A 16248-nucleotide genomic window follows, 5' to 3' on the forward strand; every position below is an offset into this window, starting at 1 on the left:
CATCACCACTTGGCAAAGTGAAGTTGATTTATTAAAAGCACTTGCTTATTTTAGTAATCAAGCTAATGACAAAAGAACTCAAATGACTTGTTTTGGGGCTTGGCATTGAAGTTGATTTTATTTGCTGTAATCTACCCAACAAATGACAGTACTAAGGTTCCCTTTCCCATCTTTTTTGGGCAGGTGTTTGTGTCATTTTTTTTGGCAGCACTGAAGAAACTGTCTCTTACTGAGCTTTAGTTTGAATAGCTTTGAAATCTTGAAAAAATAGTTACATCTTTTAGTACTGCATCAACACTGTCTACATTTAACGTGTCCCAAAATTTGAATGAATGAATATTTTATACTTGCCAATGCAAACACGGCAATAATTAAGCAACAAGTACTTCTTTTCTTGGCCCTACCCAAAGATATAAAAAGAAAGGGTAAGACATGGGAACTGTCCTCATAGAACTTGGAATGGCTTCTCTCTCTCTCTGTCTTGAAATATTTGAGAACGAACTCATGCCAATCACAGTTCAAGGTGGAAACACAATAGTGAATGAAATAATAAGCAAAAGTCTCTGGGGCTAAAGCAGTAAATAAGACTTACAAAAATCCCTGTCCTCATAGAGCTTACATTCTAGAGGGGTAGGGGCAGAAGATAAGGACATAAACAAGAAAATATGCAGTATGCCAGATGGTCATAAGTGCTATGGAGAAACTAAAGTGGGGAAGAGGGAGAGGGAATGTCAGAGGTGAGTGGGAGGCAGTTGGCAACTTTAAATATAGTGGTCATGGAGACCCCGCTGTGAAGGTGTCACGTGAGCACCTAGACCAGGTAAGAGGGAGAGCCTTGGGGACCTCTGCAGGAAAAGCCTTCCAGGCAGAAATGCAAAGGTGCTACAGTGGCATCATGAAGTCACTGGCTCTCAAAACAGCAAGGAGACCAGTGGTGGGAGTGGAATAAGCTGGGGGGAGAGTAGTAAAAGGTCAGAGACATAAGGCGGCAGCCCTTCCATCAGGCAGAGCCTTTAGAAGTTATCTGGGAGATGTTTCCTCCTTCCCTCCCTCTTCCTTCCCCCCTTCCTTCCCCTCTTCCTTCCTTCCTCCCTCCCTCCCTCCCTCTCTTTCTCTCTCTCTTTCTCTCTTTCTTTCTTCCTTCCTTCCTTCCTTTCTTCCTTTCTTGGGACTGAGTGAGTTGGGGAGCCATTGGCAGAATTTGCACCAAGGAATGACCTGATTAAATGTATCATTTAAAAGATCACTGGCTACTGTAAGAATCAATAATAGGAGGGAGGGGGCAAGGCTGAAGGAGGCTACTGCAGTAATCCAGAGGATACTGGCTTAGACCCAGGTGGTTGCAGTAGAGGTGGTATAAAGGGGCATCCTTTGTCTGCTTGGAAAGAGTGGAGGAGACAGGATTTACTGAAGGGTAGGATGTGGGGCATGAGTGAGAAAGCAGAGTCCAGGATGGTTCCAAGGTTTGGGACCAGATAACTGAAAGGGCGAGACTGTCATGTATTGAGATGGGAAGGCTGAGGAGGAACAGGTTTGGAAGGGGATTCGATCAGCTTGGGACACCTTACATTTGAGATGCCTATCAGGCTTCTACATGGAGACAGGGAGTCAGTGGTTGAGGGTGTGACTATGAGTTCAGGGGAGAGATCTGGGCTGAAGATATAACTGGGGGACTTCACTATGTCTGCAAAAGCCACGAAATGGGAGCTGATCCATAAGCGTGAGGAGATCAAATTGGCCTGTCAGAGCAGAGTGAACACAAGTAAATGGCAGTTGTAGGGTCCTTTATTTTTTGCTACAGCTGTTTGAGAGGAGTTAGGAATGTGTGGGCCAGAAGAGATGAAACAGCTTTCATGGAGTATGTGAGAATAGAACTGGTCTTTGCAGATGGATAATACTTGGAGGGGTAGAAATAACGAGGGGAGGACATTTGGTTAAAAGGTACAAGAATTAAACGCAGCACAGCCCCTTAGCAGGAAGGTAGTAAGGGAAAACATACCAAGATCACGGTAGAATTTTCTCGCTCGCGGAAGGGGTGGGACTTTAGTCTCTGTTCAGTCTATTTCCCAGGATCACGATACGCAAATGATGGAGTTTTGAGTCCCATTAAAATCTTGAGTGTTTCCCGACACTTGAGCAACAGCTTCTCCCCCTTATCCTTGCAGCTGGTGCTGCCTTATATTTTGTAGTAACTTGAAACTGACATGCGGGGAATTTTAAGTACATCTCTTATCAAAACAGATGTTTCACAGACTTTATAGACTATTGGGAGGTCAGCTCGTCATTCAGAAAGCAGCTTGGAATTTGAACTTAGTTCCTCTCATAATTTTATGTTCTCCAAAGTCACTGTGTGGGAAATTTAAAATTTATTAGCAACTTTCTCTTGTTCTTGGATCTTAGAGAGATGGCAGTTTCAGGAAACCTGAAAAAATTGTATGCTGTGCTACCTAGAGGCAGATTATTGAACAACTTCACTTGCCTGGTGATAAATCTAAGGCATGTAAGTATTTTAACGCTTTCATTGGAATTTTGGAGTCTTTTTTTTTTTTTTTTTTTTAATCTTTTTTTTTAAAGACTTTTTTTTTTTTTTTAAAGGAATTCCTTTATTTTTATTATTTATTTATTTATTTATTTATTTTTGGCTGTGTTGGGTCTTCGTTTCTGTGCAAGGGCTTTCTCTAGTTGTGGCAAGCGGGGGCCACTCTTCATCGCGGTGCGCGGGCCTCTCACTATCGCGGCCTCTCTTGTTGCGGAGCACAAGCTCCAGATGCGCAGGCTCAGTAGTTGTGGCTCACGGGCCCAGTTGCTCCTTGGCATGTGGGATCTTCCCAGACCAGGGCTCGAACCCGTGTCCCCTGCATTAGCAGGCAGATTCTCAACCACTGCGCCACCAGGGAAGCCCTGGAGTCATATTTTATAAAGGAAAAAAAAAAGCCTTCTTTTTTGATGCAAAATGATAATTAAAACAAAAGCGAACTTCATAAAATAATACAAAGGATGCCAACTTCAGAACAAGTGATTAGAAAAATTTCGCCTCTTGTTCCCTCTCCCTCTACTTTTTACTAGAATCTAGATGAGGATCAAGTCTCATTTTTATTCTGGGTAAAAGTTTCTCATGGAGTTGGGAAAGCTGAGGACTTCAGCAGAACTCCCTGAAGTAAGAGCAAGTTGTGTATTTCTTTGTTCATTTTAGTTAAAGAATGCCTTTAAAACAATGTCTTGTTAGTCGTTTGGCATAACCTTGTGTGACATTTCTGTATCCCCACTTTTTCTTTGGGTTTCAGGGAGGTACAGAGCACAGCTCCAGCAGGCTGTGACAGTTTATGAAGCCCCCTAGGTGTTGGCTGGAGAGCAGCATCAGTGAGCAGCCCAGTGGACCCTCAAGCACTGTCCAGTAGAATGTTCTAGTCTCTCTCGTGGTGACAGAAATATTCTGTGTCTGCACTGGCCAATATGGAAGCATTAGCCACATGTGGCTACTGACTTACTGAAATGTGGCTGGTGCAGCTGAGAAACTGAATTTTAAATTTTATTTAATTTTAATTTACTTAAATTTAAGCGGCCACATGTGGCTAGTGTCTGCTGTCTTGGACAGCACAGCCAAGCTGACAGCTGGTCTTGGGCTTGCTGGAGCATGGAGTGGGCAGGTGCTCACGCTGTCCTTGCTGGGTCCTCTCCACCACCCTGGTGAGTGTCCACAAGCATATCTTTCTCATCTACACACAGCCCCCAGAGTTGCTTCTAGTGACTGGAGACAGGACAGGACTTTGTGAAATACTTCCTCCCTGTCCTTCCTGGGAGTGGGGAGAAGGAATATAAAAAGGCAGAGTGATGTTGGAAGAGATGAGATCACTGTTATGGTCTTAAAGACCTTTGATATTAAAAAGTATATTAAGAATAGCCTATGAAAATCATTGAATATTTTATAACTGATTATGAAAGAGAATTATCCTGGGGAGTAGATTTTAGAGGTAACACTGTGAGATAATCATCTCACTAGTGTTTTGAAAGTAGGGATTCTGTGAGTGACCCACTTTCTTTCCTTGAGGAGGGTTGCTCATTTATGAGTGCTCTTAAGGTTTTTTTTCTTTTTTTATTTAAAATTTTTTTTCAGTTTAAGAAATCATGCTAATAATTCTTCTTTTATCAATATTATACCTTTGTGAATAAGACTTACAGAATATATATTTTTTCAACTTATTTCTTTTTAAAAAATTTTTATTGGAATATTGTTGGTTGAAAATGTTGTGTTAGTTTCTGCTGTACAGCAAAGTGAATCAGTTATACATATACATATATCCACTCTTTTTAAGATTCTATTCACATACAGATCATTACAGAGTACTGAGTAGCGTTCCCTGTCTATACAGTAGGTCCTTATTAGTTATCTATTTTATATATAGTAGTATGTATATGTCAATCCCAATCTCCCAATTTATCCCTCCCCCCGCTTCCCCTCTGGTAACCATAAGTTTGTTTTCTATATCTGTAACTCTATTTCTGTTTTGTAAATAAGTTCATTTGTACCATTTTTTTTTAGATTCCACATAGAGCAATACATACACAGTTGGTATTTATGCAAAAACACATAGCAGGCCTTCAATAATCCACTCGTGAATAACACCATTGGTATCAATACCTTTGATAAATACCAACGGTGTGTGTATTGCTCTGGGTGGGGATTATTAAGGAGAGGGATACAGAGCACAGGATGTTAAAATGACTAAGGTAGGGCCACTGTAGGGCAAGAAGAAGGGTCGAGTATGTGACCAGGACCCCAGTGGGCCCAGCCTCAGAACTCTCAGTTGGCATGTTGGTGTTATGAAGTGTAGTGCATTAAAATTATACTCCTGGGTCCCGATGGGCGGTAGATGTGAGAGAGGAAGGAAGGCTTTTGCCTCTCAATGATCAGTTTTCACCTCGGAGGAATTCCACATACTAGCAGTCTTACCTCTGCAGTGAGGAGCCATCCCAGTTGAATTTGTGGAGAAAGGTTTTTAAAAAGATTTGTTGATTGATATTTCTGTGGTTATTCTGTTACTCTCTCTCTTAAAACCAAATGGAGCCTACGTGCCAAGGACTATGCTTCACTTGCCATCTAAGTGATGAGGAAAAAAATGTGTACACAGGGACTTTCCTGGTGGCACAGTGGTTAAGAATCTGCCTGCCAACGCAGGGGACACGGGTTCGAACCCTGGTCTAGGAAGATCCCACATGCCGCGGAGCAGCTAAGCCCATGCGCTACAACTACTGAGCCTGCACTCTAAAGCCCGTGAGCCACAACTACTGAACCCACGAGCCACAACTACTGAGCCCACGAGCCACAACTACTGAGCCCACGAGCCACAACTACTGAGCCCACGAGCCACAACTACTGAAGCCTGCGCGCCTAGAGCCTGTGGTCCACAACAAGAGAAGCCACCGCAATGAGAAGCCCGCGCACCACAACTAAAGCCTGCACGCAGCAACAAAGACCCAATGCAGCCAAAAATAAATAAATAATTAATTAAAAAAAAATGTGTACACGGATGAAGAAAACTAACAATAAAACACGCTGGGGCTTCCCTGGTGGCGCAGTGGTTGAGAATCTGCCTGCCAATGCAGGGGACACGGGTTCGAGCCCTGGTCTGGGAAGATGCCACATGCCGTGGAGCAACTAGGCCCATGAGCCACAATTACTGAGCCTGCGCATCTGGAGCCCGTGCTCCGCAACAAGAGAGGCCGCGATAGTGAGAGGCCCGCGCACCGCGATGAAGAGTGGCCCCCGCTCGCCGCAACTAGAGAAAGCCCTCGCACAGAAACGAAGACCCAACACAGCCATAAATAAAATAAATAAATAAATAATTAATTAATTTAAAAAAAAGAAAAAGAAAAAACACGCTGTGAGATAGATCCCCAATGCGTGGTCAGACAGTGAATGCGTATCCCCACGCACTTGTCCTCAAAGACATAAAGGGCCGTCGGGTGGAAGAGGTACTACACTTCCCCTCCAGGGCTCCAGAAGGCAAAACTGGTGGTTATTTTCTAATTAAATAAATGGTTTTTGAAGGCCTGTTTGTACAGAGCTCTCTGGTGAGGGAGAATGATTTAGGGCAGGAAGGCTTAGCAGAAGATGAAGATGTGACAGTGGCTGCCAGTTGTGGGGAGATTCATTTCAGTCGAGAGAAGAGAAAGCTTCAGGAAGTAGAAGAGGCAGCTATGAGGGGATTAGCCCCCTTCGCTGGAGGTGTCCCCAAAGAGACCTCCTGGACATTGAATGGAAAAGAGGGGACTCGTGCTTGTAGAGCAGGGGTCAGCAAACTACTGACCTCGGGCCAAATCCTCTCCCTGCCTCTTTTTATAAATAAAGTTTTATCAGAACCCAGCCATGCCGGTTTAAGCGTGCAAGGCTGCTTTCACACTGCAACGGTAGAGGTGAGTAGTGACAAGACCACACGACCTACAAAGCCTAAATTATTTACTATCTGCCCCTGTATAGAAAAAGTTTGAGGGCCCTAAAGAGGATCAGATGCAGTGATATGCAAAATCCTTCCTAATTCTCCGAATGTAAGGGATTCAGACAAGAAACAAGCCTGTGGGAAGTGTGGAGAAGGGTTCCTGTGAGAGACGGACCTTGAAGGAAATTCTTTCTGGTCCTGGCAGAGAAGGCCATTCCATATGACCACTTGGGCAGATCTCCAGGGGAGTAAGTCAGTGTACCTGGGTTGCTGCCAACAGACTCATTCCAACATCCACCCATTCATTTGTTCATTCATTCATTCATTCTTTTTGCCTCTAGCACGTTGTTGGCTGGTGTAGACAGTAATCTAAACCATTTCTCTGCTTGCTCTTGGTAAAGTGAGCACAAACTCTGGCATGAGCTGTTGGCGTTTTGATAAGAACTTTGCCAGTATGGAAATGCTCATTAAGTTCAATGTTTATAATCGAGTTTTATGGAGTTATTTTATTTTAAGTATAATAGTCTCACCTAGACATAACTTAGAATTTATTCACATGTTTGGCTTAATTGTAGGATGTAAGAAATGGTTGTTCCAAAATGGAAACCTCACTGTATTGGCAGGAGATGCAGCTCGTGGTGTTAAGGATAGGATGCACATTACTATTCATGCCTTTTTAATTGATAAGCCTTTAAGGCTTCTGGAAGCCTTTAAAAGTTGTTTCGTCAACATTAGACCAGCTGCCGTGTAATTATGGTAGCTCTTCTTGCAGTTAAAATCTTTTAGTAACGTGTTCAATCTGCCGATGCCAAAGTGCTTTGAACCTGTGATATATACTATAGAGAGCTTTTGTTTTTACTTACAGATGGTTGTACCATTTTCTGGGCAACTCTGTAGAATTTTCACAGAAATTTTAAAGATGAACTACTTCAAATGGGAGGCAAATGAATTTGAATATCAGGTTACCCCTCCCCCATAAAAATTGTTCATATGTGACTTGAGTTTTGAACTTGACTCATAACAACCTAAATACGCTCATTAAAAAGAAAAATCTGCCCCTTGAAACGTTTTTAAAGGCTCTTTTCACTGACTCTCCAGCTTGTAAATCAAAACTTTCTGGCACCAGCCAGATGATGGTAAAAGCAGTGGAGCTTGTGACAAAGATCGTTGCTTAAGGAGGAACCAGGCGCGGTGGTTCTGCCCTCTGTGCAGGGGACTGAAGCTTCACTCAGAAAACCAAATGCGACTTTAGCAGTGTGTTTTGCTCTTTTTTTTTTTAAATTTATTATTTATTTATTTATTTATTTATGGCTGTGTTGGGTCTTCGTTTCTGTGCGAGGGCTTCCTCTAGTTGCGGCAAGCGGGGGCCACTCTTCATCGCGGTGCGCGGGCCTCTCACTATCGCGGCCTCTCTTGTTGCGGAGCACAGGCTCCAGACGCGCAGGCTCAGTAGTTGTGGCTCACGGGCCTAGTTGCTCCGCGGCATGTGGGATCTTCCCGGACCAGGGCTCGAACCCGTGTCCCCTACATTGGCAGGCAGATTCTCAACCACTGCGCCACCAGGGAAGCCCCCTGCTATTTTTAAAAGCAGTTCTATCCTGAAGTCTGGCACAAGAAGGTATAACTAGGTAGGGACTGGTGTCAGAAAGATGCAAACAGAAGACCCTGTGCTTCTTTCCTCCTGGTCCCCTGTCCTCCCCACATGCTTTGTGCACCATATCTATGGACAGATCACACTGGTGCTTAAGGCAGGTAAGAGGTGGGGTGGTGATGCTGGTGGCCATGGAGGTTGCTCCTGTTAGCTCAGGCCATTTAGGTCACTTCTTCCCTATGGCATTTTAAGAGAATAAGGCAAAGCCTTTTAAAATTGAGGCACAGAGCGTCGGCACCTGGAGGAACAAGAGACTTAGATAGGGCCACAGCTGGCTCTCTCTGGCCCCTTGGTCCCCTGTGTGTTAAGGAATGCATCTATGTTGGTGGAAAGCTGTGAAGTGAGTCCCTCAACCACTGTGCTCACCCTTCCTCTCCTCTTTGTGGTACAAGGGGTCTGGGAGAGAAATTGACCCTTTACTGTATGAAAAAGCCAGTCTGTTTCAAGTTTAAATAGATGTTCAGGAGTGTTAATAATTTGCAAAATCTGGAGAAGAAGCTCTCCTGGACAGTATTGGCTTTTATAATGGTAGAGTCTGCTAAAAACTGTCTCTTCCGCTCACTCACTCAGGAAGTGAAGACTTGTTTGCCTTGGGAGCTCTTGAGCCCTGAGAACTGACAGATTTGGGAGGTTTGAGGACCCATGGACAGTTAGGCGTAGGGTATTTGTGTGTTTTGAAGTAGCCGTTGAGACACTGTTCTGAAGAGAACTAGAATTTGTTTAATTAAAAGTTGCCTAAATTAATTATATTTTTCCTGTGGGACAAAACTCATTCCTGGTAAATGGCTTCATCTTTTCAAAGTAATACTGAATGTTAACTCAGAGTGTTTTTAATATTTCAGGCTGGTAGAATAGGCTACCCAGATGTGACCAAGAAAACTAGCATGAGTCTCAGTATTCTATCTCTAAATATCAAGACTTGTTAATATCATTATGCATTTTTTTGTGACATTACTTTTTGCTGCGGTACATAGTTTACATTGATATGATAGGAATTAAATCTGCCTTCAAGTGTCTATTCTAATTGCTTGCATGAGACCTGGTCTTCTAATCAATCTTATCACATCAACATGTTCTATGCTTTCACCGATAATGCTTATCACATTAACATTTTATATGCTTTCTCAAAGTCTTACATATAGTTTTAGAAAATTATAAACTTTTGAAATTTCTCTGAGGGCTGCAAAATTGTTCTTGTTACTCCTCCACAGTAATCTCACATTATCTCTTGATTGCACTGAATCAGGGAGAGCAGATGTTGGCTTTAACTTCTGGTGCTAAGACATAATAGGCATAAACCTACATGCATATATATATGTACATATATACATACACATGAGTAATCAGTTCCCAAAGAACCCCACAATCAGCAAGACAAAGGACTTGTGCACGCTCAGATGGCTGTGGAGTCGTGGAGATCTTTCCTTCTCAAGCTGCTCATCCCTCTAAGTCTCCTATTATAGTCAAAGACACTCAGGCATAAAATCTTTTTATTATTTTTATCAAGTATTTAGATTCTTGTTTACAAGCAGCAAAAACCAACTCAAATTAATTTAGGAAAATTTAATTTTCAAGGATTAGCTCGTATGTGGAGGAGAATGGATCTTTTTCTTACCCCTAACTTACTCTTTTTAGACTCTATAATGATTCGCCTCTGCACTCTGGGTCTGTGTGCTTGAGTAAGAGTTCATTTTTATGTTGTTGGACTCGGCCACCCCTCCCTTGCATGAATAAATGGAGAATAATTGAAGGAAGAGTCAGACAGTGAAACTGCTGGTAGACCAAGGCTATAGCTGGGTCTCACCAGCAGGAACTTGAATGTATCCAATACTCTCTCCCCATCTCTTGATTTCTCTCACCTCGTTGGTTTCATTCTTTCTTACTGCAGCCCAGGTGTAGAGGTGACCGCAAATGCTCCTGAGATATACGCATCTCGTATTTTATGCCACTGTGTGGGACTGACTCATGCTTTCTCTGTTCCCAGAATCAATAATCCTGAAGAATAGAGCTGATTGGCCCAGCCTGGGACAGATGTCAACTTAGACCAATCAGCTGTGGCTGCGGGTAGGACCACAATGTACAATACTTGTCATTGGGCTCCTTTCCTATGTATTGGTAAAAGGAGAATCAATGAAGCTTGAAACATATGAGATGTTGTCCTTGCCCACATGTGGGTACATCACCTTTTTCTTACCAACCATGACTACTGGCCTCTTCCAGATGCCTACTTTTTCCCGTCACTTCTACTTTGCCTGCCATTGCTTTTCATGGTTTGGTGAAGAACCTGGGACAAGACATAGTGTGGACAGAAGGAGAGTTCCTGGGTTATTGATTTAGAGCAGGTCTCTTCTGGTCTTTTCCCTTGAGCCCCAGTGATACTCCTCTTCCTTTTCAGAATGCAGAGAGAAGTGGCAGCTTGGGAGAAGGCAGATAAAAAGGTCAAATGATGAAGCTCACAGTCTGCTTTTGGCCCAGGAGATAATGCCCTTTTCTAAAGGCTAAATGTTTTCTCAGGATGAATAGATCAGTCATGAGTCCAAAATTTCATGACTACCTTAGGAGATATTTGATTCTTTATGTATGTATAACATATGTATAATAGTTGGAGAAAATGTACTTTGGGTTTTGACTTATTTCCTAATTTGTTTTCATTACCCAAATTCATTTGCACATATTTTTTAGGCTAAGAAAGTTTTCCAAACCCATTTAACGTGTAACTTTTCAAAAATTTACTGGGATCCTCTGTGTGTTCACTTAAATAGAAGCCATTCTTTTGTTTCCCCCAAGTTAATAGTGCTAACTCACTTACGTTCTGCTTCTGACAGCCATTTGGCAGTAATGCATCCCCAAAGGAATTGCAGTTGATTTCTAAATCTTGTGTTTTCAGTTGCTGCCTAGTTATCCCACCCTGATTGGCATTTAACCATTGAATTAGCTTTTTCTCCTACTGAAGAGAGGTTTATGAGCTTTAACTTCAAGTGCCTATATCACAGTCTGATGTTTGCATCATAATTGACACTGAGTAAGCAATTTTTGCTGGAAAAGGCCTTATCTCCTAAGATTGAGGGAGGATTTAGACACATCTCCCTGACACTCTTTTTCAGGGTTCATTTGAGTGTGCTTCGGGGTGCCTCTGTAGGCGAACACATTAATAACAATCTCACCCAGCACATGTTAACATGCTTATTGCTTTATTTCTGCCATCAGTGGTGATCATATTCCCTGAGAGCTGTTTCTCAGGGCTTGTTGACTGATATGGCCATAAATATATCCCTGAAGGGTAAAGCTGTAGCTGTTTCAGCACACATGGAACAAAAATAAATGTCCCACTGTTTTAGTATTACAAATTATAATCCTATTGCGGCATGAAATTTAAGATGGTGATAGTTTAATTTCTACTCTTTGTTTTTTGACATAATGGCAGAATAAATAGAATTTAAAAATTTTAATCAAATAAGTTTTGCTGACCATATTGTGTGCGTGGTTCATTCTTTGCCCCTTAAGTCATGGAATATTTTATATTTCAAAAACAGCACTACCTTTGGACCATCTTACCTTTAATTATTGATAGTAAATAAACAAAAATTGTTCTCTGGGCCTATAAATGGATTTTGAGGAAAAGAATATATCTTTGCCGTAGAGAGACCGAATAATGGACTTGATGTTTCTTCTATCACCATGTTCATTCATTCAGTCAACAAATATCAATTGGGTACCTGCCTGTTCTACCTCTGGAAACTTAAAACTAGGGGGATATGGATATATAAGAAACTTCCAATAAAGAGTTATAGACGTCATGATAGAAGATGCCATGGGACACAAAGGAGGGAGCAGTCAGTTGAGACCAGGGAAGGCTTAACTAGAAAATGGCAGCTGAAGGGGGCCATCTGCCTTGGGGAGGACAAGAAGGAAGAAGGAAGACTGTGAACTGAAACACAGGCATAAAGCAGAAAGCAGCATGGTCAACTGAAGGAGGTCATGTATTTGAATAAGATTAGGATGAAGGGCATGTGTAGCTAGATGTGGGACACAAAAAAGGTAAGATAGAGGGCTAACCAGATATAACCAGTATATATATATTTTTTATATATTTTATGTATATATAAAATATATGTATCTTAGTTGGACACACACGTGTATACATATATACACATACACACATGTACGTGCATACATGCATATACATGTATACACATATGTAGGAACATGTGTGTGTATCCAATTATGGAATATTGATTTTATTTTAGGTATTAGTATTTTTCAGTCTTTTGTTATCTGTTCCTAAACTTAAGAGGAGTATAAATATTCCTGTCATTCTACCTGGGGAAGTATAAGAATCTTGGGAGGTAGTGGAAAAGGGTAGTTTCATAATTTGAAAAACCTACAAGATGACTGTGCAAAGTCCCTATGTCCACCCCGCTGAGAATTACAGCTAAACTCAGTGCAAGCCACTGAAGAGTTTTACATGGGGGCTTATAGTGTCTTTTAATATTAGTAACCTCATTAGAGTACTATGTCAATTTACTATTCTTTAAATAAAAGACTTTAAAAATTAGTTGCTTGCCTCCTCCATCTCTAGGCTCTCATAATCCCCCATGTAAATTTTCAGTATCCAATAAGAGAACTCATTTGTTCTCCTGTTGGCACAAACACATTTTAAAGACTAATAGGAAAGAGTATTTTGGGGACAGAATATAGAAATGAAGTTGGAACAGAAAATAGAAGCTATTATTTGTAGCTTTCCATCTTTGATTTTCAAGGCATCTTCTAGTTAAGACTTCCCTGATCTGAGCTGACCACTCCCTCCTTTGTGTCTCACTGCACCTTCTATCATGATGTCATGCAGGTTATTTCTGGACCCCTACTGGGGGTGTCCAGGCCAAGTGGGAGAACCAGTGGGGGAGAGTATGGCAGGCACAGTGCCTGGTGCACAGTAGGCATGCAATGGTCGTTAGTGCCCTTATGTTCCCCTTTCAAGCTCTAGCCTTTTTTTTTTAAAATCCGGACCCATCAGAGTCTCTTTTAGCTAATGTCGAGGGTGACTGACAGAAGTGGTTGAAACTGAGAAGAAAATAATGACTCAGATGTTAGACCCGCATAAGTTAGAGTAAGAAGGGAATTTAATGATTATCTAATACCCCCACCTCTCACTTCACTGACGGGGAAACCAAGGTCCTGAGAGTTTGAGAGACTTATCCAAAGTCACAAAGCTAATAAATATGGGGAAAGGACCAGAGCCCAGGTCCTCTGGCTCCAAATATCGGATCCTTCCAGTCTTTCAGACACATTGATGTCATTTCTGCATGCTTTCCCTTTTCGCTAAACAAAGTTAGTCCCCATAAAGGTTCAAATCAGTTTATCTGAAACATATGCTCCATGAACTGCCCCCTCTTTTTCTGTTTGTTTGGTCATTTAGTGACATCAACATCCACCAGCTGCCTGAGCTAGTCATTTCAGCATCACTTTCGTCTCCCTCTTGTATTCACTTGGTCACTTGGTCCTGTTGATTTCACTTTGGAAATATGTCTCAAATCCATCTTTGCTTTCATTTCCTGTATTCCTTCCTTGATTGAGTCTTTCTTCTTTTCTTCTCTGGACAATTGAAATGACTTGTAAGTTGGGTCTGTCTTCTGCAATTCACTCTCCTCACTGCCTGCAGAGTGTTCTTTGTAAAACACACGAATGATAAGTTCAACAGCTTTCAAGGCCTTTTCATTCTGTAAAGTCCCTCTCCCTTGCTGTGGCCCTTTATGATATGGCCTTAATGTCCCTCTTCAACATGATCTTCTGTGGTTTTTCTCCTCCTTTTGTCTCCCAGGCGTTAATCACACCAGCCTGTTCAATATTTCCAACTTTTTAATGCACTTGCCCGGGATGCCCTTTACTGCAAGTTTAAGCAAATATCAATGCCCAGTTCTATGCATGCATCACTCTCTTCATGAGGCCCTCTCTTCCTTTCTTGGTTGAGGTACATGGATCCATCTTCTGTTACCCCAGAGCACTTTGTTTATACTTCTCCAATAGCCCTGAGTGGTATCTGATGTGCACTAGAATTTGTTTTCTTTTTTAAAAATATGTCTGTTTTATTCAATAGTCTGTGAACTCCTTGAGCTCAGCAGTTGTATCAGATTCATTCTTGTATCCCTGACATCTGTGGGAGACTAAATAGTGGTCCCTCCAAAATGTCCACGTCCTAATCCCTGGAACCTGTGAGTGTTACCTTACATGGCAAAAGGGATTTTGTAGATGTGATTAAACTAAGGATCCTGAGATGAGGTGATTATCCTGGTGGGCCCACTGTAATCTTGGGTCATTATTAGAAGGAAGCAGATGGCTCGGGGCAGAGAATGTGACGTGATGAGGGAAGAGGGGGAGAGAGGAGATAATCAGTAGAAGCAGAAGTTGGAATGATGTGCTTTGAAGATGGAAGAAGGGGCCACCAGCCAAGGAATGCCGGTGGCCCCTAGAAGCTAGAAAAAGCAAGGAAATAGAATCTCCCTTAGAGCCTCCAGAAAGAATGCAGCTCTGCTGACACTTGATTTTAGCCCAGTAAGACCTATTTCAGACTTTGGACCTCCAGAACGAAGAGATAATAAACTTGTGTCATTTCAAGCAACTAAGCATGTGGTAATTTGTTACAGCAGCAATAGGAAACTAATACAGCACCTAACACACACCTAATACGCAGAAGGACTCAGTATATTTGCATCTTTTTTTTAAAGATTTTTTTTTTTTAATAAATTTTACACTTTATTTATTTATTTTTGGCTGTGTTGGGTCTTCGTTTCCGTGCGTGGGCTTTCTCTAGTTGCAGCGAGTGGGGGCCACTCTTCATCTCGGTGCGCGGGTCTCTCAGTATCGCAGCCTCTCTTGTTGCGGAGCACAGGCTCCAGACGCACAGGCTCAGTAGTTGTGGCTCACGGGCCTAGTTGCTCCGCGACATGTGGGATCTTCCCAGACCAGGGCTCGAACCCGTGTCCCCTGCATTGGCAGGCAGATTCTCAACCACTGCGCCACCAGGGAAGCCCTAAAGATTTTTTTTTTGATGTGGACCATTTTTAAAGTCTTTATTGAATTTGTTACAATATTGCTTCTGTTTTATGTCTTGGTTTTTTGGCCGCGAGGCATTTGGGATCTTAGCTCCCCGACCAGTGATGGAACCCGCACCCCCTGCATTGGAAGGTGACGTCTTAACCACTGGACCACCAGGGAAGTCCCAGTATATCTCCATCTTATCTTGATTAAGCAGAGAATTGTTCTGATCCTCATAATTATGGTAGCTAATATTTACTGAACCTTTTGCTATGTGCCAGTCACTGTGCTCAACCCTTTATACATGATTCTCATAATTACTCTGAGGCTGTGTGCTCTTATTATCCCCACTTGGCAGATGAGGAAACTAATGCACAGCACGTTTTACTAATTTGTCCCAAATCACACTACCCACAGGTGATGGCACTGGGACCTGAAGCGAGCAGTCTTGCTCCTTGGTCTTGGTCCCACACCTCGCTATCTTGTCTAAACACTTACTCATAGCACCAGATTTACATGTGCTCCCCTAGTGTGATAGGGCATGGCGAGAGGAAAGCTGCAGGAGCTCCATTGGAGTATTGATGCCTTCCCTAATCAATTGCCTCTGTAAATTGGGCAAGTCAGCTAACCTAGATCTCTGTGCCTGTCTTTGCCAAATCTTTCTGCTTGCCTTATGGGGTTAATGTGAGGATTGAACGATAAGTTACGTGTGAAAGTGCTTTGAGACGTATCAAGCACTACATGTATGCTGTTTGTCATTACATATTTGGTTGCTTGTATATCGTCCACATTGCTATGGACCAGAGTTACGTGGCTCATGAGCTATGACGTCTGACTCATTTGGTAAGCAGGTGCTTAACCTACTCGATAAACACATTTGATAAAAATGCCCTTTTGCCCTCTAGGTTAATCATTCTTATATTTTGGATCATTGACACTAAAAACTGGAGAGCTCACAATTTAGTCTCCGGCATAGAACTTCATTTTTTTTTCTTTTTAAAATGAATCCTTCTCATTGCTCTGAGGGAATATTTGTATCGTGTAGCCGGCAGGAACATAGGGCTGATGGAAGGCTTGCAGTGATTTCAGCAGCTTTTCAGTGGGGTTCTTCGGGATAAGGGAACAGTG

At 42.2% G+C, this 16248-nt stretch overlaps 1 protein-coding gene across 6 annotated transcripts in view; it reads left to right on the forward strand.

The window, feature by feature from the left end:
- The window catches only part of LYPD6 (LY6/PLAUR domain containing 6), a 115606-nt gene that overhangs the window by 12586 nt on the left and 86772 nt on the right, over positions 1 to 16248 (forward strand). For 2 of the 6 annotated variants that reach the window (XM_007183044.2, XM_007183039.2), the window contains exon 2: positions 2401 to 2500. The exons of 2 other annotated variants lie outside the window; for them this stretch is intronic. The gene's annotated coding sequence lies outside the window, so the exon portion shown is untranslated. Of the gene's footprint in view, positions 1 to 2400; positions 2501 to 10072; positions 10153 to 16248 lie in introns of all 6 variants that reach the window. 2 more of the 6 variants (XM_007183040.2, XM_007183042.2) reach the window with 2 other exon arrangements.

This window comes from Balaenoptera acutorostrata, chromosome 8 (genome assembly GCF_949987535.1).
Source record: "Balaenoptera acutorostrata chromosome 8, mBalAcu1.1, whole genome shotgun sequence".
Lineage (NCBI taxonomy): Eukaryota > Metazoa > Chordata > Mammalia > Artiodactyla > Balaenopteridae > Balaenoptera > Balaenoptera acutorostrata.